We start from the raw sequence: 26026 nt of genomic DNA on the forward strand, positions 1-26026 counted from the left end.
TCTGATTAGATTTTTCACTGGGAATTTCCCCGCTGATATAAACAGGAACAATGTTTGGTTGTTGGGAACTAACTCAGGAGTAAGTTATGAAAGTGTCTTTAAAAATAGACCTCAAAAAAACAACAAACCAAACCAAAACCTGGAGTATTAATTATAACACAGGAGTCACTCAGAGCATTTCTTTTTAATATTCATAACTGAAAATGAGACAACTTTAAAGTCTGTAATGAGTCCTTAAGCGTACCGCACTCTAGTTAGAGCATTACTTCATAGCTGGAAGCCAAGAAACAGGCTGACAATCAATTCTTAAATTATTCTAAGCCCACACAATAGCCTCTTGCCACAAAGTTTTGGCATGGTGCCTATTTTGCTACCATGTGGGTGGGGTGAGATTGGGATAAACAAGAACACAACTGCCCACTTTTGATTTTGCATCTTCACTTAGGTTCAGTCTTGCACAGATAGTTTCTGTAAATTTGAAATGTTTCAGTGCCTCTCTTTTCTCACACGATTCCCTGATAAGCCTGAGACCAAAAGCCATATGGAAAAGGGTCTTGTAGTTTAGAATTTGAATAAGAAAAGGAAGTGCCAGGAAATAAGACTATCGCTCTGAAAGGTTTAGCCTGCTTCTTTGGTCTTCTGAAGTAGGAAAGCTTTCATATGCTTTCTCCAAACAAATTGGGTGGCTATCTCTAATCTATCAGAGTGCCCTTAAATTACTTCTTTTGATACCTTGGGGAAGAAAGATAGTGCAGGTGATGTCATAGGGCTCCTTCCAGCCCCCCTGTGTGATGCCGACTCCTCTTCTTCAGAAAGCTAAATGCAGGGGAGGTCATATGTAGTGTGGGTCTGTGGAAGGGTGCTGACACAAAGCAATAGCAAAAGCAGGAGCGGCACTCTTGCAGCACTACAAATATGCTATAGACAATTTTCAAATGTTAATTTTATACTTGCTTTTAGGAAAAGTAACAGACCAGTTCACATTATGGGTTGAAACCTCGCTTCAGTGAGACTTTGATAGTGGGTGTGATTTAAAGCCTGAAGTATAGTATTGTGGGAAGGCTAAGATTGCAGAGTTCCTGTGTAGTAAATGATTTTAGAGATATACCTAAGTCTGATGGAAATAGGAATGGATGAAGGAGTTGGTCTGGAACTCTGAAATCCAGAGTTCAGTATAGATAGTGATTTTGCAAAGCCAGGATTCTGGTTTGGGTCAGATAAAGAGAAAAACTAAAGTAGCAGAGACCTGCTCCAAATCCATTCTTCCTTTTTTTGGTAAGGTTTGGACCACTGCTTTAACACATCTCCAGCAAGAATAAAACAAGATGTTAAATTCTTTGCTGTGTAGTGTCCTTAGGGGAGAATCCATCCCCATATAATATTATCTTACAGTTAGTTGATTTGTTTTCTTCTGAAATGTCCCGTACTGTCCCCTGTTAGATTTCTCGTAAGAACAAGGTTGTTCTGTCACTTTTACTCTTAGGAAGTCTGGAGCATGAACAGGGGTTTCTTCCATGTCACTAATTCCATCACTTCCTCCTCTTCTCAGTCTTTGTCTAAGATCTGGAGACCAAAATAAATTATTTTTATTTAAAAGCACCTCAAAACGTTACCACATTCTGAAAGTTAAAAAAGGATTTTTTTTCCCTAAATATTCCATAGAGAGGAACTCTTTTTCTCTACCAGCTGTAGTGCAGGGAAATTATGCCCCTTCATATCATCCTTTCCTTCAGTCAGCAGAGTAGGGAAGTTGCTTTTCTTCCTTTTTCACTACTCACCAATATTTCCCATATCCCTTTCCCCCCAATTACGTGATGAGTAAATTAAAATGAAAGGGGAGCTTATTTTCAGCTAAACACCTCAAGTTTGGATTTGTCCCCAGGTGGTGTTTTCCCCTACCTGAGCTGGTGGATTTATCATGAGAACAAAGATGTTCTGGTGTTTTGACTTTGAGGAGATCTGGAATATTAATGATAACACGGGAGTAATGGGGAACTCTGGACTCTGAGTAAACTCAGCCTGTAGTTCACAGCTGTCCCAGGCATTGCAAGGGATTGTGCATTCACCACACTGCTGGTCTCATAAGGGAATAGATAGACAGCACTGAAGCAGTTCCCAGTTATGAAGACAACACTCTTGTCCTCCCAGAGCTGAAGGGCTGCTTTATTTTAAGCAGAGTTCAATAAAAATTTGTTCTATCTCGGTAACAATAAGAGCATCTGCTGAAACCACTTAGAGGACCTCAGTAAAAATGAATTGGGCATGCTGGATATGAATTTGACACATCTGAGAGTGTTATAAGCATATTTAGACAGATGGTGCTGACCATTCTACCATGGCTTTTCCCATGATCCAGGTTAGTGGAATGCAAGATAGCTTGAGACTGAAGCTGCAGGGAGGAGCTGCACTCTAGCTAGTAAAGGCTCTCATCAAGTCGTGTAAGTGCAGACCCAGTGATGAGCTACAAAACTCCTAGTTATGCTGAAGCCTGGACATATGGACAAGAAACATGGCTCCCACCAGAAGACCAGTAAGGTTCCTTATTGCTTCCTTCTCATGTTAAGGCTGTCTGAGTGTCTTCCTATTCACAGAAAAGGTTAAAGCAGCCACTCAAACTTGCTCAAGTGATGTGTGTTGCAGTTGGCCCATTCATAAAAATGGGTAACTAGAGAGTTTAGTCTTATAGCTACTTTCAGAGAGAAATGCAGGAACAGGCAAAGCCTGTCCCATCAGTAACATGCACAGATTTCTGAGTCCGTTAATTAGGGCCATGGATGATAGGCTCCCAGAAATGACACAATCAGAGTCAATCACTGCTTTCACCATGTAGCCCAGAGTGTGAAGCCAGATATCATTGGATCAGATTCATCATACCAAGATCCTTCACCCCATCGTGTCTGTCTGTTGCTGCAGTGGCAGCATATTAATTGCCAGGGAAAACCCATTTCTTGTTCTGCTTAAACAGTAAGGGCCGAAACCCTGGCAAACACAGTGGGGGACTCTCCTCGGTTTCAATGAGCTTGTGATCTCTTACATTAGTAATATGCTTAGCAGTTGGAGGTAATTAATCCCCCATTTTATAGATATCAAATTGAATCTTGAAGAGCTTATGCGACTTCATGCCTCCATTACAGCACTAATCCAAGGCACTATTTCCCCAAATCAAAATGCTGTTTCAAGAATTGCATAGGCTGGATTTGAGTTTAGAACTTATTTAGGTGTCATAGGTATAAGTATATGACATGAAGAGGCTGACACTAGGATCTATGACTCCTTAACATTTGCAAGGATGTATGCATGTTACTGGGTTAGCAAGCACATTTGTAAAAATATTTGTGCAGTATGAAACATTAAAGAAAATTATATAATTGTTTTAAAAAATGCAAACAATTGATCTTTTGATGTTTTCATGTGTAGCTGAGTTTTTACTTTTAAGTAGGTACTATCATAAGTGTACTCCTTTTATTTATTACTTGGGCAAATTTGCCATTTGATAAAACAAAAACCAAATAAACAAAAATACCAAACAAAAAACACAAGTATGTTGCTGACTTATAGCCAGATCTCCTCCAGGTAAAAGGCTTATTTTCTTCTGTTTTGAAAATGAAATCTTGATCTAATTAGATCTTGGAAGAAAATAGTTGTGATATGTTTTCTGTAGGTAAAAGGACTTGCTTAATGTTCTTTGTTTATGTTACTGATTTTACAGTAAGTAGTAAAATTTATTAGGGGTATTATCCATTTATAGAATCTCTTTGACAATGGCTTTTTAATGAAGTATAAGCTTCTCTGGACGTAGGTTAATAAAACACAATATTACAGTAACACACGCTTTGTCAATAGGTCTCTGAAACATGGGAACATAAATTGATCTCAGTCCAGCTATATATGGCTATTGATTTTGGTTGCAGACCAAGAACTGTGTCTTGTATTTATTTGTTTATACACTGTAATTTTCCTGCTCCCTTCATCAAAACATTTGTCTTGTCTCACCACTTTCTGGGATATGTGGGCACGCTTGGAGTTGTACCCAAGAACACTCTATTCTTGTGGACTCCTAGTGTCCAAAGCTCAACAGTCTGGCAGCTCAGCGCTATGAACGATCTAATCCACAAGGCAGGTGAAGAGTTTAGAGATAAAAGCTTATATTTAGAATTACACCCAGAAGGAAATTGAAAGCAGATGAAGGCTCCTAAGGGTCAAAGCAGAGTAGACCTTGGTATTCCAGATGGAAGGAGCCAAGGGCATAGATGGCAGTGGTAAGGGTCTGCAAGTCATATGAGAGGTCACAACTTCTTGGCCATTAGCGTATTGGATAGAAAGAGAGCACAAGGCTCACTATGTTTGTCTAGACATCCAGGCATTGCTGAGATTTCCATATGATTCCAGCTTTGAAAACTTGGACTGACAGAAGAGACACAACTGTCAGGAAAGGGCCAGTTGGTATGTGCTGTTTGATTTGATTATTTCCCTGCCTATCAACCAAATCTTTATACAGACACTGAAGAGGGGAGCATTGCTGCTGCATAGCACTATAGTCTCTTTGGATACTGAACCAGATGCTGAAGAGAGAAATAGCTCCCCTAAGCCTACTACACCAAGAGCTGCAGGTTTTCCTATACCTACTCTTGTCTTTGTGGTTTGTCTGCTGGGGAGAGTCTTGACCCTAAATATCAGCACATACCATCCCCTTGAACTAGACACCTGTTTTAGATGACCTCTAGACATATTTACAAGTACTCTCAAACATTTCAGACTATAAATCATTCTATTAGGGTATTGTTTATTGGCTACCTTTTGTAATTCTTATATAACCTATAATAAAATAGTGGTCTAGATTGTCTACTGAAACAATAGAAAGTGACAATCAACAACATCATACCCACAGCAGAACACTCCTACCAAGCATGGGAGGTCAGAAAAGCATTATGCAGCCCTTTCCACAGAGGGATTGGGAAAGCGGCAAGGAGTTTTCTGCAGCTGTTAGGTGGAGTGCTGTATCTTATAGAGAACTATTAGATATATATAAAAAAAATGTCAGCCGCTGGGCGTTTGTTAGATTAATGTCCTCTCCTTAACATGAATGCATAGAAGGTAGACCATGTGATTATGCAGGTATGGTAATTATCCTTCAAAGAGTTGGAAGGCTTTGACGTAACCTCTGTGTCCCAAATGTGCTGGTTCCAGCACTCGCTAGAGGGAAGAATAAGGACTTGAATCTGCAAGCCTTTCCCATGTGACAATCTGGTATTGTGCCTTATAAAATCTGGCAAAATTGTAAATGACGGTAACCTTTATAAGAACTAAAATGACTTAGCAGAGTTTGTTTTTTTTTTTTTTTTCTGATAAATAAATTCTCTGATGTGCTGTTCTAACATGCAGAGACATGCATGAACTATTGTAAGTACTCCAATTTATAAATGCTTTGCAACGGGCCACAACAAGCTAACATCATCTTTTAAGTATTTTTAAATTATTTTTTTACATGTCTTTACAACATGTTATAATACATCTTATAATAAAGCAATTTCTCTGATGCATATTAATTACTGTCCTCTAGCAGTGTGTCTGCAGTACAGTGATACTTGACTGGAAATGTGAGGGCTGAATCGGCCTTATACTAGCTCACCAGTGGAGGAGAGCCCATATTCATGCATCTCCATTCCAGAGCTCTCAGACGAAGACAACAGACATCCAACAATAATTCTGCAATTCTTTCAGTTATTTTGGTTTGACCAGACATCCAGTCTGCTTTTACTACCCCATCAGCATTTTAACTTGTATTGTTTTTGCATTGCTTTAAGTTGAAGTAGATGTTCTTGCCAAGAAGGGAGTCATCTGAATCACTAGAGAGACGATTAGAGACACATTTTTTTTTGTCTAAGTCCTCACATCCATCATAGAAGATAAGTTCATGGATGATTAGCTCATGCCTGGGTCTTTTGGGGGATAATTCTCACATGTTATAAAAGTCTTCAAATATTTTCCTATAAAGGGAAGTGTTAGGACCCTGAGGGCACTTACTGGCCCTGCCCAGCCTCCACCCATTCCTTCCCATGGCCCCAGAGCCCCATTTCAGCCCAGCCTGGGGATGTCAGACTGTGTCCCAGCAATGCCATAGGATTGGGGGTCTCCAGCTCTTTCTCTGGCCCCATCTTCTGCTGCTCCTAGTTGGACGTCTTAGATGACCCCTGGCCCTGGACCATGGCTTGGGCTGTTGAGGGCTGTCAGTGGACCCTGTTACCAACCCATGGATCTTCCCACTGTATCAACTCTGATGGGACTGGCCCTGGGGGGGTGGGGGTGGGACTGTGCTAGGTTGTGATCAGCTCCACAGCCCCAACAGTACAAAAGCATCTAGATTTTATGCTATTTTCTAGGAACTGTCTTCCCCTATTTCTAGAAAGAATAGCAAGCACAGTGCTAAAGTGCAGTCAGTAACATTAGACTTGTTTTCCAAGCCTTGTAGGGACACAAAACTTCTTTCCCAAACACAGACAGCTATCTTTTAGCGCCCCCCATCCTGTCAAGTCTGTGCCTCCTTTGTGTACTTTTAGGTCTAGCTTGTATTACTAGTCGCTCTGAGGCTCATCAGATTTTGTTGTGTGATTCAAGTGGAGTTTTGCCAAGAAGAAACGTTAATTTCAGTTTCTAATCATCAATAAGAACAGGTGTGGCAGGACAACTATGAATCAGTTGATCTGGTTTCTTATCCAATAAGGATATGCTTTTAAATATGAGGTCATACCAAACCCAGACACCTTTTTGTTTTCTCTGTTTAGAAATCCTTCCCAACTGCCAGCAGACAAAGTCCAATCCCTTTGTACAGCAGAGGTACTGTGAACCAACGTTAGTGTCAAACCTCATTGTATACATCCAAGGAGAAAAACATTAAATTTTCAAGATCAATGAAGATCATCTACTTTCATGATGCATTGTTCTCACTAACAGTGATGTACGGGAAGCACCTGAGAGTCAATCTGGAAACTTCGTTGGCCAGGACACAACAGTATCTCTTGGTTGTTGCTGCATGGTCTGGCAGCTGTTGCTGCTAATCTGGTTATCAGGGCCTGCAGGTGTATCCATATTTACACAACTGGCTTCTAAGGACCTACATTTATCAAGTTATGATTTATACTCTACAGATTGCTTTTTTTTTTTTTTTTTTTTTTCATTGAACACTAAGGATAAGACAGAATAAGGGAAGCCTGGTCTTATTTTCATGTAGGTTCAAGGTTTTTCAAATTCCCCTGCATCAGCTTACCTTCCTAGATGTTTCCCTGTCTTTGCTGAGATGAGTCACCATGCAGAATTGGCGGCAGCGAGATTTAGGTACCACGCACAGCTGTATGATCCATTGGAGCGTAGTGCTACATTGGGTCCGTGTTCACACGTTACTGCTGGATGCTGAGAAAGAGGATTTGTTATTTGGGTGCAATAGCCTATGAATATGGATCTCCTGCCTTCATGACCTGATACGGTATCTCCTCCTGGCATTGCACTGATCTGGGAGCTGGTACAGGGATCCCTGCTGCCAGAATAGACATGCCCACTGCAGTCCCATCAGATTGTATCCAGATAGGTGAACTTTCTGGCTTTCATTTCATGCTTTTCTGCCCTAGATCATAGGGAAAGCAAGGGTGGGTCTGGCAGACGGTGCCCTGGGCAATGGTTTACATGAGGAGTCTGCAGGGTATATAAATGAATGCTTACCTCTTGTGTTATACTAGGATAAGGAATAAAGTTATTGCATGCCATTTCAAATTTTGGTAAGTTTTCAGAAGGTAAGTGACTCTCAAGACTGTATTTTGGCTTTACCAGGTGTAATTCTGTATCTGTCAGACCCATTAATCATGAATTCTTTCTCCTCCTGCCTCTGAAGGCATCTTGCTTCAGCCATAAGGTCAGAGGTGAGGTTCCGGTTCTGGCAAAACATCCACCAACTTATTAGGTACCTGCCCACTCCACAAATCACTTGAGCTAATGACTGGATTTCCAGGAGAAATGCTTCTTGGAATAACAGAGCCATTCTGTGAGGTAGTTACATGTGTAATGTGAAATTATTGTCCAAAGATACTCTCTTTTTATTGATGATTTTTTTTAAGATTATTTTTTGTTCTCGATGATAACATCAATTGCCCTGTGATGTAACCAAAAGTTTTTTGACAGCTAGCTGTCTTTCATGTAAAGAAGATAATGTTTTTATTCATCTTATTTTAAGAGACCTATAGACATTTTGATAGGAATATATATTCACAGCCATGATTTGCAGAGGAAAAGACTGAAATTTTAGCTCTCACTAGAACTCTGAAGGATTCTCTTTTTCTTTCCCTTCTTGAATCTGTCACTGAAGACTGTTTCACTTTGGCAATCAAGCAGACCATTAGTGGTGGCTCTTCCAAAAATAAATGTTCATAAAAATGAACTAACAGTAGCCAAGCACCGTCAAGCAGAAATATTGCACTGGGTGCTAGAATCCATCCAAATTCATGACTCTGCGCTCTTGGAATTTTGTTTAAATTAGAAATTCTGTCAGTAATTATTCACTTCCATAATCTTCCAATTTATACATGGCCACACTTTTTAGATGTAAAGAGAACTATTGATTATTTCAGTGATGGAGCAAAACCTTCTACGTTATCTTGCTTGTGGTTTCTGGTGAAGTTCCCAGGTCCAGCCCACTGAAGATCTCAGAAAAACCTTGTGGCTGCTTAGTGAGATGGGGAAACATGTCCTTCTCAATCTCTTTGTCAAAAAGGCAGCTGCCTTGAGCTTGGTGCTCATGGAGCACAATCTTCTACATCAGGTGGGACCAATCCTAAAAGAGGCTAGTGCTCTAGTTGGTATTTAGTCGTCCTCTTGATGATGACCCTGATTAACCAGTTTCCTGCAGCGTGGAGATCAGTAATAAGTAAAAGCAGAGGATTATTTAGTAAAGGCATTGTTCTCAGAATGCCCTGCCTTTTGAGGACCACACTGATTTCTGTGTTGTAACTGGTGAAGAATCAAGGATATGAATTTTGAAAGGTAGAGGGAGTCTTGCTAGCTTTCATTTTACTGTGCTGGGAGATACTGGCAGAGGTTGGATGACAGCCCGCTTTGGAGGCCGTTGCAGTGTGCCATAGTATAACAGCCCTTCAACAGGGCACATCTGCAGGGGCAATACACTGACAGGTATTTCTGGGCAGGGAACAAGAATAATTCGATGATGAGCTATTTGGGATGTGAGTTTGCCTAAAACATTCCTCCGTGAGCCGTGGTTCTATTCCAGGACAATGATAGCAGGACAGTGATTGTCATTTAGCAGAAACTTACTGTGAGTTAGAGGAGTAGAAAGCATGCTGGGCTGTATGTGGACAGCCTTAGTTCTCCTTGAATCCCTGGGCCTAGGGAATAGATAGAGCTAGGTACCTCTGTGACCTTGAAGACCTGCTGATAACTGAAGGAACTGCAGCCATTGGGAAGCAGTAGGCGCAGTATTAATTAGAACAAGGCTTTCTTAATGGGAGTCTAAGTAGATGCTGAGTTTTACAGACCTCTACTGATTCCTGTCAGTGTGTGCACAGCACATACCCTAAATTGTTGCAAAGCACTTTTTGCACTGACTCATAGCCTCCATTGGAAAGACAAATAGGGACAGATCATTGCATTCATTTATGTACATGGATAGACTGCACCATTGAACCACCCTAGCACTATTGAAATGCCTGTAAAAAAATATAAATCATGTACTGACAAATGTACACAAAAGGGGAGAAAAACCCAGGTAATATTTTATTGTAGTGTTGAGCCCCATTTCCGCAGCAGAGTTCCCTCTTTCAGCTGCACTGCAAACTCTACAAAATTTCAAGGGAAAAAAAAGGGACATTGTCATCGTATTGTCCTTCACTAACAAAAGTTACCTCCACTGTTTAAATAATATCCTTGGTCTTTGGCTCCATGCATTATTTAATAATCTTGGAAACTTCTGTGACCTTTAAGCAATAGTAAACTGTGATTGCTTGACAAATAGGTCAATGTTTGTATAATAGTTGTGTCTTTGGAGGTACAAAAATATTCATCAGAATGCTATGACTGACTTCCCCCACCCTTCATTTCTTTGGCAGTTTTCCCACAGCATTGCCCTTTGTTAAACATTATTCCACTTCAAGGGTATTTGCAGGACTAGGAAGCAGGCAGTATATTATGGTCCTTGAAAATACAGGGTGGGGGAGGTTGTATGTGTCCGAGACACACACTCACATGTGCACACACATATATGCCGTGAGTAGCTGTTACTGTTGGTAGAAAGTATGTGTTAAAAGAAGTCGATAAAATGATTTGGTATCTTGTGTGCTAAGCACCCTGGTGTAGATATGTTGGATTTATTCCTGGTTAACATGCACCCTGTTTTAGGGGGATGATAAACTGGTATTTGCTGTTTGAAGGGCATACTTGAAAGCAAGGAACTGAGTTTGAACTTCTGGTTTTATTGTTAGCAGTGTTGGTTGCAGGGCCAGTTAAGCAAACATGTGGGCTCCTGCATGCTCCTTAGCAATACTTAAAGGGAAAGTTGTATTGACACATTCTCTACTACTTAAGTTTGAATTAGGGTGATCATAAAAGTCAGAAGTGGTCTCAAACAAGAATATTGAAGAATGCAATAACTTTGTTCCATGGCATTTTATATGAAAGTGTCTGTAGTTTCACCATCAACTGCTTAATGTTAAATGCCTTGGTGATATCTATCTCACACTGAAAACTGTGCCCCAGCATAGCTGCATAAGAATAATGAAATATCAGTTTCACTTAAAAAACCCCATTTTTTTCCCAATGCAGTGCAATATATACAGACAAATATAAATACAAACACATAAATATGTATTATCATTATATATACCATTTTGAGGGATGCAAAACATGGAAAACAACTCCAAGTTTTTTAACATCTCATTGTAAATATTCTGCCTGGTTTTGCCTCTCTTACAGTGCCCAGTTGTGTTTGTCAACATACAGTTATTGCACTCAAAAATTTTACCATACCGCTTGCTACCAAAATTCAATGCTTCTTCTTGCAGAGAAATCATACATGAAGCATTTGCTATTTAAAAATGCCTTTAGTTACAGCTGATATCATGCTTCAAATCTTACCTGCTTCTTGAACATCAAATGAACAGAAAGAGTAAGATATTTCAATAACAGTTTTCAGGAAAACAGCTACAAAATGTTGATTTCAAATAAAGTTCTGGACCAGTCTATAAGCATTATATTGACCATAACTTTGTGTGTAATTGCCTAGCAGACATCTCTAGTTTAAGAGCTGAAACCCATTTTGTGCCTGACTGGTGTGTATTATAGTATATCTCAGGTTAAGGTCTGGTTTAACAATGAGGAAATCTTTCTAGCTTGGAGGGGGTTACATATACACTTGGCATATTTGAACTAAAGAATCTTTATCTGTTGGCTTTTTTTTCAAAGGTGGAAGCTCTCAAGCCTTTCAACTTGAAGCACAGTAGAAGGAGCCGTTGGCATTTCGATGCCATCTTTGAGCTGGATCTCAAGGATAAATTCCTGCCCTCTGCTTGGCTTGCACCATTATTCATGCTCTAACTGGGACACACTCTGAAGTAGTTCTGACTGAGTAGTTCTCCATTAATTAATTAGTAATCTTCTATCTGAGAATACTGCCAGGTTACAACAGATACTGATACCTCCGAAGTATTTATTGCATTCAGTAAATAGAGGCTTCAAAGAAACTACCTGGTAGTGAGGTGTAGGCTTTTTAATTATTTCCAGTGTTAAAGCTGTGAAAGGAAACTGCAAGGTTTTTTGTTGTTGTGGGTTTTTTTTTGGGGGTGTGGGTTTTTTTTGTTTTTGTTTTTGGTTGTTTTTTTGTTTTTTTTGTTTTGTTTTGTGGGGTTTTTTTTGTTTCCCCTTGGAAATGATCAGCTTTAAAAGATTTATCTTAATTTAATTTTTAATTTTTGGAAAAAATTTTCTCATATGTTCACCTAAGTTTATGCTTTCACTGATAGCAGCCAGGCATTTTGCCTGGCAGCAAAGCAGAGCTACCTCTTAGTTAGGGGAGTATATGCAGGGAGCAAACAAGAAATAGTACGCTTTTGAGATGAAAGGATTTACAGGCAATGCAATCAAAATTGGAACCCCAATGATACATACACTGCACTTCAGTGGCTACAAGGGGACCTTGCTGAAACCATTTAGCACTATTTTGGAAACTAAGGTCTTCAGGAGAGTAGTCCTAGTTTGGAAACAGGATCCAGGTGCTGTAAAGTCCAGTGGAAGAGCAGCTACAAATGGACACACACTTAATGATCCTGGAGGAAATTGTATCATTGTTCAGATAATTAAGGTCTGAAATAGTAAAAAAAGGAAAAAGTAACTAAGATAACTTCTCTATTAGAGTTAAGATTTGGGTATATTAGTACAGGAGAATTAATTCGTGTATTTACTCATTAGCAGTGACTTCAAACTACAAACGATATATATTTACAAAATCTTCACACTGTTCTAGATATTTATTGAAGAATCAGTCAACTTGAGAGGAAGGATCTAAATGTGTTTGGTTTTCTTCTACTTAATATTTAAAGAATAACAAAATTTTCAGGAGAGAATCCCCAAATATACAGACAGTCATATAAAACATGGAGTTTATGGGAAAAAAATCTGAGAGTGTACAAAGTCAGGTCTGGCAGGGAAAAACAGTTGTTTGCAAACAGTTGGAAATGTCCTCTTGAGTGTTGCTTTTTACGATAATCCACAGTCACCGAGGATATCTACTTTTACATGAAAATAAGGAAAACAAGATAAAATAAATAATAAAGTAAAAAAAATCCTCTTAATCAGTGCTGTGTTCACTGGAACAAAAATGAAACCTTATAACAGAGCATTTGTCATTCTCTTCCTCTCCTCTGTGCTGGCCCCTCATGGTTTCATTTGCTGTCTTTGCTTATTTTTCCTACTTTCATTCCTCTGCAGTCTCCACCATAGCTTCTCATTCTTTTCCCCAATCTTAATCTAAACCTTCACTATCCTCACACATCCATGCAGTCTTGTGCCTGCACCAGTTTACCCCAGCTGTGTAGTGCCTTTTGTCCATGGCCACTTTGCTTAACTCCAGAGAAATATTCCTGGTGTGAAAATGGTAACCCTATATGGAATTTCTTCATACCCTCTTCTTCCAGCTCCTATATATCCCAGAGGCTTGAATTTATTTACCTGGTCTTCCTTGCAGGACTTGTCCTTCTTAGTGTACCCTCTTGTTGTCTTATGTTCCCTGACCGTGAAAGTCCTGGCTGGGCATTTTTTTTTCCCTGTTACTTCGAGTACTTTCCTCCTATCCTTTTCCATGTTGTCATTGCTGTCATCAACATCTGCTTAATTCCTACTAATTTTTACTTAATTTCTCCTGTATGCACAATGCTTAGACTCTTTAACTTCCTATTCAACCCTACCATGTCTTTCTCATTGGTTGTCCACCTTGATCTCTGATCTGATATTTTACTGTACCTCTCTGAACTATAACATCCTTCTTTCCTGTCATGAGTTGTGCTGAACCAGTTTTTCTTTTTTCTTTTTCTTTTTTTCCCCTTTTTTTTCTTTCTCCTTTTTTTTTTTTTTTCCTCATTTTCTCTTTTTTTTTTTTTAATCTGCAAATGCAAACTCTTCTTTCTCATATCTGGCAGAAATACTGTGACAAAATTTTCCTAAACTTAGCTTTAAATGACGTAACATCACTTTCGTGTCCTTTTACTTCCTACCTTTTCTGAATTACTTCAAATATAATCTATGTTCACTTCAGGAGTAATTCATAACCAGTTAATCCCTACCTACTGCTCCTCATCCCAATGAGTATATACCTCCAGTTGTTCCCAGACATCTGTCTTGAGTGCCCTTCTTCAAATTCACAAGCATAAAATCAATTTTCCTATGATAATTTTAATTCTTGGGAGACAATTCTTATCACATCCTACAAAAAAAAATCAATTATTGTTTTTAACATCTCTACTTTTAGGATCTCTATGATGCTTCCAAAATAGAAGTTAGAGCACTGGTATATAGAGAGTTTCTGATTGACATTTTAATTTTCTCTATGTACTTTCATACTTACTTCTACGGAAATGATAAATTGTGTATAGAAGAAGGTAAAGCAACCTTTTTGTTTTACAGCACTTGCTGCAGTGGGATCCTATTTAATATACCTTCAATCTTACATTATCTTTATTTTTCTTAGTGAAATTTAACTTGATCAAATTCCTAGTGAAGCGAAGTAAAATGTTCCCAGCTCACAGAAATAATACAGTACCTAAACCAACTGCAAAATAAGTTTTCCCATCTCTCTGCATCCTACAGTTATGCCAGCATCTAATGAGCACTGTATCACCCCTAAAGTCCTATGATACTAGTGGAAAAGTGTATTTCATTATAAAATAAATTTCAGGCAGACTTAAATGGCATTTTTATCCAATTAACTAACTGAAACAGTGGGAGGATAGATGGGAAAGTGTTTAAAGGGAGAGAATATGATGTCCTCTCTTCAAAGCAACTCAAGTCACAGCATGTCCTGAAATCCGCAAACCAGTTCTGCTCTGACGACATGCAGTGACCTCGGTGAAGAAACAGTCATTTGTCAAAAGGAACTGTTGATTCATGATGTTTAAAACCAGCCTTCAGGATTCCAGGAAAATGGATGCTAGGTGAAATATCAATTATCACTTTTATGAGCAATGTCTTTAATGTGAAAGCTATTGCTTTTTAAATCCACCATGATTCATACTAATAAATGAATATATCTTAAGCAATTAGTATTTAACATACAGGATTGCAGAGAACAGCTCAAAACCTACAGCAACTCTGAGTTGCTCAGTGGTGAAAAAGTAAGTACAAAGGCAAGTAGATGAATTACACTGTATACTCTGCACCTTTAGCATCTGTTGAAACTGATGGAAGCTGAAGACACATCTCACAGATCAAGGTTTTGTTGCCAACTGTTATTTAGACCCTTCCCTAAGTATCTACAAGACCATCCTTAAACTCGTATGTGATAGGACTTAGCTCTGCATCCCATCTGAATCTTGCTAAATGTCCTATACATGAAGTCCCTTACAAGTGAAAACCAGAGTATATCAGGATCTCTTTGTGTTGAAGGTGAAACAGCATACCAGCTGTATTTATTTCTTGCATGGCTCATGGAAAGACATGTCACAGATATCTGCAATACTTGTCTTTGGCAACGGAGGAGACTATCCTCATGTGCCTTGATGTACACTCTCTGTGCAGAGCTGGAAGGGGCAGAATTGGGGTTTTGACTCCTTTTTGCCCTGCTCTGCAAGGGCAGCCAGCACTGCACATTACCTGTTACATCTTATGAACTTGTTCTGGATTTCAACTATTGTAAAACAGGGAATGCTGATAAAATGACTTCTTCATGTACTGCAAAAAAATACAAAAACCAGGGATCTCAATTGTTTTTAAGCAACCAAAGAACTAATTGAAAAATCATTACAAAGCAATAAATGTTTTGTGTGTGATGTATATGCATCAAGGCAATGAAATACTAGAAGCAGAGAATGACATTTTTCTGACCTATCTGATATAAGATGATCACAAGAAACTGTAATTTAAAGAAAATGTCTCCCCCCCCCCCCCCCCCCCCATATCTGTATTACTGTAAATTACCCTTCTCTGCTGTGAAGGAAAATCAATTGTTATTATGGTTATTGAGTGCTTTTTAATAACAATCTTATACATGTTTTTTGGGTAAACATTATTCTAAATTCAAACATCTTTGTAAATATCTTATGTGGACTATCTTATAACTTAGATATGGTTCAAGTTATGCTTGTAAAATCTCCACTTAAAATGAATCTCCATGTGACAGGTAATTGGCTGCAGGCCTGTTTTTTGTTATTGATTTAACTTAATGCCAATGTACACAGGTGTGTTGGCGGGTTGTTCAAGCTTCCAAGGCACCCACATTTGGCAGGACAATAAATTGTTGCATAATAAGATTATTTTCCCTCTTCAATCTTGAATCTTTTCAAAAGTTGTATTTTAAACCTTTGTAGGTATGTACGTGGGTGAGAGAAAAATACCCAACAATGTTACCATGAGGCATGTTTCGATTTATTGTTTGAGGCGCTCAAGGAAACAGCAACATGTAGATAAGATATCTGCAAATATATATTTGCCAGCTGAAGAGAAAAAACAAAACCTTTATATAAATTAGGTTGTTTCTTAGTTTGTTTTTTCATGCTATATAAAGTTCTACACTGTTGTCAGACGAAACTGGTTATTTTAGAAAGAAATACGGCACTGAAAATATCAGCTGTTCAATGTGCTTTTAATGCAGACAGCAGATGTGATTTGCCCTTGCACACAGAAATATCTGCATCACAGACATCCAACTGAGGCCTCATTTGAATACTTTGAGCAAAATCCTGGCTCTGTTGAAGTTGATGGGAATTTTGCCATTAACTCCAGTTGGGCTTTGGTTTACTTCTCAGGTAATGAAATATGTGGCAAGGTAGGTATCCTTGTGGAACAAAAAGGCTAATATGGAGAAAATGAAGAATGCCACAGCAGGTCGCAGGTAATGCAAATTTTTGGGAGAGCAATGACCCTGGAGGAAAAGAAGGGGAAGCATTGCAGTGGGAATGCTTTGTAGAGAGACGTGGGAGGAGATTTCATGAAAGGATGTGGAAGACTGTTCCAAGTATAGCAGGTAGCATGATTGAACGTGTAAAATTGAGAGGAGGAGAAAACACTTCTACTTTCACAAGCCCAAAGAAAAGAATGAAGAATGAAGTGTTGTATCCAAATTTTGAAAGATTCTGAATTGAGGGAAAAGCTTTATGATGGCTCTTCTTTCATCCAGATGTTTCTCTTGGGCTTAGTTCAAAAGGAAGAAGGATTTGTTTAGTCTTCCAGATTTGTCCAATAATCTGTGTTTCAGAGGAAAGCATAGTTAGCTGTCCCCTCACAAGGAAAAGGGCACAGCTGAGAAAGCCAACTCAGGACAGGAGTGAAATGCTTCACCTTAATGATTCAGAGCAGCTGTGTTGCACTTGAGTAGGCAATCCCTCTCCTGGGCCAAGGGCTGTTTTTTTCATCCTGGCACTCCATTTCATAAGAAGTAAAATATTGTCAGCAAGCTAATATAATGGCAAAGTCCCAGTGATGACTTTGGAAATACTGTGGTTCGTTAGTGTTTTTCCACAGTGATTTCAAGGAACCATCCTCCACAACCTGTTCTAGTTTAATAGAAGTGCATTAGATACTACTGATAAATATATACTTGGGACCTCTAATATGTGCAATATTCTATTATATTTTATAATGCTAAATCTAACCCAGTAACTTCTTGACATAAGCTGCAATTACTCCAAAGGAGCAGTTGCAGGCTATCATGTCATGCTGTGCTCTGAGGTGCCTTAGGTTAAAAGTCAACAACGCCACAGACAAGAAGTTTTCTGGGTCTGTAGTGTAAAGCAGATGACACACATTCACTAAAAATCCTTATGAAATATTTATCAAAAGCTTGTTGCTCTGAATGCCCACCAGACATATTTGAAAATTAAATAACTGGTTGCTTTTTTCTCTTTAGATATCTGAAGACTTTATTGCAAAGTATATGGTGATAGATTAAAATGTACCAAATTAAAACCTTGTCAACATAGAGCTTTGTTTCGATTTAAAGGAGTACGTAAACTGCCCAAAAATGCCCCCCACTTCTTTGCAAATTTTTATATCTGAAAGATGCCAATCTAGAAAACGAGATGTTGTGCACGTATATGTGTGAAAGATGAGGATGGTGGAGGTTTGCACTCCTCCAAAGGGCTGTAGAACAAAATCAAAGCCAGGTCGCTGTTTTCAAATGGTTCATTAACCCTGAAAAACAAGGCTGGGAGAAGCAGTACCACACGTGGAAAATGCTCCCAGATGCTGTGATCACAGTGCAGAGGCAGGTACTGCCATATGTGCTGTTTCAGACAGTGGAAAGCCCCCTCCCTTCCCCTATGTTTTAAAAAACAAAACAAAACTAATTTTCTTCAATACACACAAGAGAATGTTTGGCATCTGCTACTGAGCAGCATTCTTGCCGTGCTTCACTATCTATCAAATGGCACGTTCGTCCTCTGCCAAGAAAAATACTTGTTCCCAATACTAATCATGCTCCCTGACTACCCTCTAGTGTATATTCTTCCAGGACTGCTATCCATCCATGCAGCCATTTGAAAGATATTAAAATGATTATGATGAAATCTCTCACTTACTGTGCTGGCAAGAGCCGGGATATGCTCCAGAGTTGATGCATGCAGTTCCCAGGGAGAAGAGTGCCTTACGTCTCTCTTTATCGGCTGCCCCCATCTAAATGAAGAGATGTCATTGTGAGGGCTCCGTGGGGAGCCACAGACAAGGCTCTGGTTTGGGGGGAAGACTGTCAAGGTACAAGCTGTTGGAGAAATTAAAAATAAAGGGATGAAAAATCACAGTTGGTAGATAGATCCCAGAGCCTCTTGTGAGTGTAGGCTTAAAAGGAAAAAGATCATTTTAAAATACCTAATGATGCTTGAAAGGCAGTAGCTGGGAACTCAATGAGAAGGGTTTTCTTTTCTGCTGTTTATTTGGTGGGATTGACTCACTGTATCCACACAGACTCCAGCTCCTCAGAGAGGGGATGATACAACTACAGGATGCATCCCTGGTCAGATCCTTTAGGTAACTCCTAAGACTAAGATTGAGACTGTTCTCATCAGTCTCTGGAGTTCCTAGAAGTGCTATCAATTTGTTCCTCCACCTTGTATTTCTCAAGAAAAAAAATGCTTGTTTTCTGATCTACATATTGACATCTCTACCTGGAAATGAAATATCGTAATCTGGTCCTGCATAGTCCAAGAACTGGATCCCTTTCAGGAATCTCTAAACCTTTTGACATTTGGGCCCCTTCCTACCAATAGGCTGTTTGTGACTGCAGCCACAGGTGCCCTGAGACACCTCTGCAAACTGCTGATACTGAGCAGCAATCAGAGAGAAGCTAGAAACATCTCCACATGTGGCTGGCATGTGTTTTACAAGCTACAGCTAAACAACCATCATTATGGTGAATTCTTCAGATGTTTGTGCAGACGTGAGGGTGAGATTCATGTCATTTGTCTTTCACCATTTACAAAGTAGATGTCTACAGATGTGCTAATCACTCTAGGCTCCCTTTATAGACAAGGAAGAGAAATAAGTGCTTTTAGGGTGCAATTTGCCTGACCAATTATAGACATTTACTTTAGGATGACATGAATCACACCAAGGTTCCTATGCATAGCCTGCCTAGGTTCTCACTGACTATACTGACAGCCTGGAGTGACTAGCTTAAATGCACACTATACATACGTTTATGTAACTCTGTTTAATTAGATGAGAACAACTCTCTGCCTATTACAGAGCTGGCTTTGAATATAGGTGACATAGGCAATTTCTGCAGAAGTGTAGCACACTGAAGCAAGCAGTAGAGCATCTTCTTTCCACGAGGTGGAAGAAGCCTCTTTGTTCACAGGAGGAGCCCTTGCACGGAATTGTAGGAGGACCAGTTACAGAAGCCATGTCTGCTTGTTCCCCATCTCTCTCCTCCATGGAGTGGGAGCAGCAGATCTTCTACAGCCCATAGCTGCTGCTCAAAATAGGCACAAGGCCTGACCTTCCTCCCTTCACCCTTTCCCTTCTCCCTTCTCTTTCCATCCCCTATGGGAGATGCAAATGTGAAAATAGGAGCCGTTGAGGAAGGTGGCATCCATGTGTGCTGTGGGAGAAGGAGTTAACTGAGCCCAGAAGTAGTTTAGGGACAGAGTAGGGTGTCCTGATTCCCAAAGAACTGAAGGAGGTGGGTGACCTCGTTGGGGATGCACTGAAGGATTGGATGGAGATCCCATCCATGCCTGCTCCAGAGGCACGAAACCTCCCTGTGCCCCATTGCCTGTTCCCAGCCCTTCTTTCCCTCTCAGAGGCTCCTAAAACCTTTCTCTTACAGCCCCCACACTCACCTTCCCTTCCTGCCAAAACCCAGCTTCCACCTCTAGGCCTGCTCTCTTCACCCTCCAACTCACCGTCAGATGCTTAGGTGGTCCCTTCAAGCTTCCTTTCCCCAAAGACCCTCTCCATTTCCTTCAAAGTGTGAGGGTTCTGGAGTATCAGATGGTGCATGGTGACATGTAGTTGTCTGCACTGATTTTGGTTTTTATTTTCTGTATCCCATGCTTGTGTTTTACACCTTTCAATATATATTTTCCAAAGTGTAAAACAGATTTTGGAAGTTTGGATTACCCTCTTTTAGGGGAACACTTTACGTGTACGGTTAGACATCCTAATGAATAAGAAATAGCCCTTGAAACAATCAAAGGACTCAAAGGGAAAACTTACAAATTTCCTCAGGAGCCCAAAATGATGCCTAGAAAAAGGTTTCAAATGAATTATTACTATTATTTTTAATTTTAATTGCACCATGAAGGTTTATAATGTTTAATATAGTGGTATTAATGAAGTCACGAGGGTTTAAAGGTATGAGTAGGGAAAGATGTATATATAGGAGGAAGAAATAGATTTTATTACCCTGATTGATGTATTGGGAAAGCAGTCAACGGCTCGATGTTCATTGGAGAGTAGTGATGAGTGGCGTTCCTCAGGGGCCAGATTTGAGACCAGTGCTGTTTAACAACTTTGTCAGCGACACAGACAGTGGGACTGAGTGAACCCTGAGAAAGTTTGCCAACAACATCCAGCTGTGTGGTGTGCTCAACATGCTGGAGGGAAGGGATGCCATCCAGAGGGACCTCAGCAGGCTTGAGAGGTGGGCCAGTGAAAACCTTATGAAGTTCAACAAGGCCAAATGCACATGGGTTGGGGCAATTCCAAATACAAATCATAGAATCATAGAATGGTTTGGGTTGGAAGGGACCTTAAAGATCATCTAGCTCCAACCCCCCTGCCATGGGCAGGGACACCTTCCACTAGACCAGGTTGCTCAAAGCCCCATCCAACCTGGCCTTGAACACTTCCAGGGAGGGGGCAGCCACAACTTCTCTGCAGGACCTGTTCCAGTGCCTCACCACTCTCACAGTAAAGAATTTCTTCCTTATATCTAATCTAAATCTACCCGCTTTCAGTTTAAAACCGTTACCCCTTGGCCTATCCCTATACTCCCTGATAAAGAGTCCCTCCCCATCTTTCCTGTAGGCTCCCTTTAAGTACTGGAAGGCTGCCATAAGGTCTCCCCAGACCCTTCTTTTCTCCAGACTGAAAAACCCCAACTCTCTCAGCCTGTCCTCACAGGCAAGGTGCTCTAACTCCCTGACCATCTTTGCAGACTCCTCTGGACATGCTCGAACAGATCCACATCTTTCTTAATCTGGGAGCCCCGGAGCTGGACACAGTTCTCCGGGTGGGGTCTCACAAGAGCAGAGCAGAGGGGGAGAATCACCTCCCTTGACCTGCTGGCCACACTTCTTTTGATGCGGCCCAGAATACAGTTGGCTTTCTGGACTGCGAATGCACATTTCTGGCTCACAGTCAGTTTTCTACCCACCAGTGTCCCCCCAGTCCGTCTTCTCAGGGCTGCTCTCAATCCACTCATTGCTCAGCCTGTATTTGTGCTTGAGATTGCCCCAGCGGATGTACAGGACCTTGTACTTGGCCTTGTTGACCTTCATGAGGTTTGCACGGGCCCACCTCTCAAGCCTGTCAAGGTCCCTCTGGATGACATCCCTTCCCTCCAGCATGTCAACCACACCACACAGCTTGGTGTCATTGGCAAACTTGCTGAGGGTGCACTCAATCCCACTGTCCATGTCATCGACAAAGATGTTAAAGAGTGCTGATCCCAACCTGACCCCTGAGGAATGCCACTCATCACTGCTCTCCACTTCGGTATTGAGCCATTGACCACAACTCTTTGAGTATGGCCATCCAGCCAATTCCTTATACACCAAGTGGTCCATCTGTCAAATCCATGTCTCTCCAATTTAGAGAGAAGGATGTCATAAGGGACAGTGTCAAGTACTTTTCACAAGTCCAGGTAGATGACATCAGTTGCTCATCACTATGATGCTGTAACCCCGTCATAGAAGGCCACCAAATTCGTCAGGCACGATTTGCCCTTAGTGAAGTCATGCAGGCTGTCACTAATCACCTCCTTATTTTCCATGTGTCCTAGCAGGCACCTGGAAAGAAGCAGGAGGTTCTGTTCCATGATCTTGTCAGGCACAGAGGTGCGACTGACTGGCCTGTAGTTCGCCAGGTCTTCTTTTGTTCCCTTTTTAAAAATGGAGATTATGTTTCCCCTTTTCCAGGCAGCAGGAACTTCACCAGACTGCCACGACTTCTTGAATATGATGAACAGTGGATTACCCTCTTCATCTGCCAGTTGCCTCAGGACCCATGGATGCATCTCATCAGGTCCCATGGACTCATGCACCTTCAGGTTCCTTAGATGGTCTCATATCTGATCTTCTCTTACAGTGGGTGGTTCTTCATACTCCCAGTCCCTGCTTTTGTCTTCTGTATCTTGGGTGGTGTGGCTGAAGCACTTGCTGGTGAAGACTTAGTCAAAAAAGTCATTGAGTACCTCAGCGTTCTCCATATCCCAGGCAATCAGGTCTGCTGTTTCATTCTGGAGAGGGCTCACATTTTCCCTAGCCTTCTTTTTATCACTGATGTACCTACAGAAGCTTTTCTTATTGCCCTTGACATCCCTGGCCAGATTTAATTCTATCAGGGATTTTGCCTTCCTAACCTGATCCATGGCTGCTCAGAGAGTTTCTCTGTAGGACAGGCTATCTGTTCTTGCTTCCACCCCCTGTAGGATTCCTTTTTGTGTATACAAATACAGGCTGGACGATGAGTAGATTGAGAACAGCCCTGTGGAGAATGACCTGGGAGTACTGGTGGATGGAAAACTGTCTATGAGCCAGCAATGTGCGCTCACAGTCCAGAAAGCCAACTGTATTCTGGGCTGCACCAAGAGAAGTGTGGCCAGTAGGTCAAGGGAGGTGATTCTCCCCCTCTGCTCTGCTCTTGTGAGACCCCACCCGGAGAACTGTGTCCAGCTCCGGGGCTCCCAGATTAAGAAAGATGTGGATCTGTTCGAGCATGTCCAGAGGAGTCTGCAAAGATGGTCAGGGAGTTAGAGCACCTTGCCTGTGAGGACAGGCTGAGAGAGTTGGGGTTTTTCAGTCTGGAGAAAAGAAGGGTCTGGGGAGACCTTATGGCAGCCTTCCAGTACTTAAAGGGAGCCTACAGGAAAGATGGGGAGGGACTCTTTATCAGGGAGTATAGGGATAGGCCAAGGGGTAACGGTTTTAAACTGAAAGCGGGTAGATTTAGATTAGATATAAGGAAGAAATTCTTTACTGTGAGAGTGGTGAGGCACTGGAACAGGTCCTGCAGAGAAGTTGTGGCTGCCCCCTCCCTGGAAGTGTTCAAGGCCAGGTTGGACAGGGCTTTGAGCAACCTGGTCTAGTGGAAGGTGTCTCTGCCCATGGCAGGGGGGTTGGAGCTAGATGATCTTTAAGGTCCTTTCCAACCCAAACCATTCTATGATTCTATGATAAGCTTTAGTCACAAGGTCTTTAGGTAAACTAACAGAGAGACTGTGACTCCAAAACTAACTTAGTGGATAGTATAAACTCCAAGGGGCTTGGAGTCAGAGTACATATTTCTACGAGATGGCTATGTTTGTCATTGGAAGTTTTTAATAGGGATAATAAGTTGGTTTTAGTTCATCTCTACACTTTTACACTTCGGTTCACCTCTACACTTTTAAATATGTGAGATGAATTAAATTTCCCGTATCTGGAAAATATTTTGTATTTAGAAAATGTTCCTGTCTGAACTGCAGTAAAACCAGAAATTGCAATAAGTTTATGATTCAATAATGAATAAATACAATGTTTTGATTTGACAACTATGGCATATTTCAGTGCAGTTATTTTGCAGATATTTTTGCTATGGATATACTAACTTACATTTTAAAATCAAACTCTTTTGAAGGCAAAAGAAAAAATTATCTTACTATAATACCAAAGCAAAAAAAAAAAATCAGAATTCTACTGAAAAAAAAATCAATTTTAAAAAGATTGTTTTCCAAAGAAAAGAGTGAAACAAAGCAATGAATAACCATCTCTTATACCCACCTGCAGACCCAGCACAGACACGCGTACCACACAAATGACATATGGCTGCCTCATTCAGCTACTCTCACTCTTGTTTTTAGTGAACTCCAGATTTGTAATTATGGGACAGTCTGCATGTCATAGCTGCTGCTGCAAATCCCTCATCCTCTCCTGACTGTGTCACCTTGCAGTGCCTTCTCCTGTGCCACTGGACATTTTAGTTTCACGAGGTTTTTTGTACTGTGTAAGCAACTATATTGAACTAGGAAACCTGAACCTTTCTTCCTTTGTTATTATGCATATCCATTTTTCTAAAATCTAAGTATTTGTTGCACATACTTAGCCCATTGGGAATCAATGACTGAAATTATTAGACCTTACACACATTGAAAGAACAAATAATATTTCATGTTAGGCTTCAAAATAAACATGCTTCCATCTGCACACACTGCTCATCACAAGTGGTGATAAAGAAAGGAAATAGTTGATCTTGACATCCCTTGAATCAGGCTGCTCTATCACAAGGCCCTGAAGCACTATACACACATAAAAAGAAAACTAATTGATTAGAGGTCTTTTGAGTAAATGTGGGCCTGGTATACTGAATCCTGAATTCATCACACGTTCTAAAAATTTTTGAAAAGACTTAAAGAATTTCTGTAAGGCATGGCATGTGCCTGACCTTTTCCTTGCCCCTTTTCCTCCCCTCACACAAATCACTTTGCTATGAGCTTTTCCATCTGCCAGAGGCAGCCACTGCTCAAACAGAAATATTCTGTGAGAGAGAAGATGCTGGGAACTCTCAGTCCCTCCTCATCCTTGATCTCAGAGACATTGGACATCAAGTCCTGATCTGGCCTGAGTGGGCTTGCAGATGTGGTAAGTGCTGCCAGTGGCTTTGCTGGGAGAAGAGTGCAACAAACAGACTTTTGGGGACTTTTCCCTCAGTATGAGAACAGAGGAATTAAAAAAAGAAAGAATGAAAGTAATTTTCAGAGAGGTTTAAAATTTGAGCTGCACTTTCTGATCCAGAGTTTGAGCTGCACTCTCTGAAGCAGACATAGCTGGGCATGTTATTAAGATAACGGAGGATATAGTTGAAAAAAATGCTGCTAATAATCACAATAGTTATTTTCAAAATAATCTAAAAAGTCCTTAAATAGGTAAAACAGATACATTCAACATTGATAACAAAGAACAATATTCAAACCATTCATAATCAAATGCTATCACTACCACATTCTGGTAGACCCTATCACCTGTTTGATAAATATTTTCAGATGAGTCTGAGAAAAATATGTTTTGAAGGATCTGTTAAAAGGGAAACTGTTGTGCAACTCTGGCTGTTGATATAGTTATAAAATGTATATTTATACAGAGTTTTATATATACAAAATGAACCTCACAGCCTACAGTATCTTACTGGAGTTCAGATGCAGTGCATGACATATTATATTTGTGGAAATGGGATCTATAACTTAATGTATTCTTGCATCAAAGAATAATGTCTCATAAATAAATCATTACAGCCTGTCACATCTATGGTTTCACATCATAGTGTATAAAATTATGTATTTTGAGATATGGAAGAAGGTGATTATCTAATGTTTCAACAAAAAAAATTTATCCTGTGCTAATGCATGTGCTGTCTTGGAGGTGTTATTGCCTCACCACTGTTCATTGTAGACTAATCCATAATATCAAATGAATGACAGCATTTCTGTTTTCAAAAACTGGTGCAATTTGTGTGCAGCTTTTCTCTTTCAGTAATTAAGAAATCAAATAAGCCTGAGTGAAACTATTTAAGAGGTTCTAGATATAATTAGAACACCTCATTCTCTCATAACTAATTCCTAATTAAAGTAATTTGT

The sequence above is a fragment of the Strix uralensis genome, chromosome 1 (genome assembly GCF_047716275.1).
Source record: "Strix uralensis isolate ZFMK-TIS-50842 chromosome 1, bStrUra1, whole genome shotgun sequence".
In the NCBI taxonomy this organism is placed as follows: Eukaryota; Metazoa; Chordata; class Aves; order Strigiformes; family Strigidae; genus Strix; species Strix uralensis.